This window comes from Sinocyclocheilus rhinocerous, unplaced genomic scaffold, assembly GCF_001515625.1.
Source record: "Sinocyclocheilus rhinocerous isolate Xijiao unplaced genomic scaffold, SAMN03320098_v1.1 C36204162, whole genome shotgun sequence".
Taxonomy (NCBI): domain Eukaryota; kingdom Metazoa; phylum Chordata; class Actinopteri; order Cypriniformes; family Cyprinidae; genus Sinocyclocheilus; species Sinocyclocheilus rhinocerous.
This window is the reverse complement of record NW_015775839.1, coordinates 1-902: the sequence shown is the minus strand read 5'-3', so window position 1 is coordinate 902 and position 902 is coordinate 1. Positions and strand designations below refer to the sequence as shown.

The 902-nt window shown below is 42.1% G+C and overlaps 1 long non-coding RNA gene across 1 annotated transcript; it reads right to left on the bottom strand.

Moving 5' to 3' along the window:
- Positions 1-40: 40 nt before the first annotated feature.
- Positions 41-807, bottom strand: LOC107735649 (uncharacterized). The gene is made up of 3 exons (XR_001639469.1): positions 706-807; positions 182-265; positions 41-85 (listed from the first exon to the last, which is right to left on the bottom strand). It is a non-coding gene; the product is annotated as an uncharacterized LOC107735649 (long non-coding RNA).
- Positions 808-902: the final 95 nt, after the last annotated feature.

Below are 902 nucleotides of genomic sequence, written 5' to 3'. Positions count from 1 at the left end.
AGATAGATAGATAGATAGATAGATAGATATAGATGACTTACATTTTTCCCTGGTGCACCTGGGTGTCCAGGTGGTCCGGCAGGCCCTGTTCAGCATGTATGGACAGAAGATTAAGTGTGTGAAGAAATGGCTGGGCAGTACAAGTTGATGCTGTTATGTATGCGCTGATATTCTTGCATACCTGGTGGACCAGGAGGGCCGGAGGGCCCAGGAGGACCAAGAAAAGCCTGCAGGTCACGATAGGCAGCTAAGTCACTATCTTCATCTGCAACATGTAAGATATGATCATACCGAGGTGAAAACAAATCAGATGTACTATTAAAATTGTATCTTGTGCAGCTGTACTGCTGTTCTGTTCAGTAGGATTTGTTGCTCAGGTTCTGCTTTGGGTTATCCAGATTCATGCTGCTTCACAGACAGCTAACAAATGACTCTGATTAACTGCTGACAGACAGAAACCAACCAGACTCTTAAACTGAGCCAGATCTCCGAGAGGTTCATTTAAGCTGATACTGTGCGAATGCTGTCATCTTATGGTCAAGTTGAGAATAACAAGTTGCTGCAGTTTTTGCAAAGACTGGATATAAAATTAATTGAAGCATTTGATATTTTCATTTCATTTTTCATTTAGTTATGCATTATTTTAATGCCATAAATTAATTAAAGTGATAAAACAGCATGTTTAATGTGGACTATTGTACTCACACTGGGCATGTTGTTTAGCCGTTAGAGTGAAAACATCTCCCCTGATGGAGAAAGGCCCTGGGGGTCCAGGTGGCCCAGGAAGGCCTCTTTCACCTGGTAGGCCTTGCATCCCTTGAGGTCCTGTAGAGTAAGCAGGGGAGCTCAATAAGCTCAATATTTGTTTTAATATTCCCAGTCAAGGTAAAGAGATAGTTCTT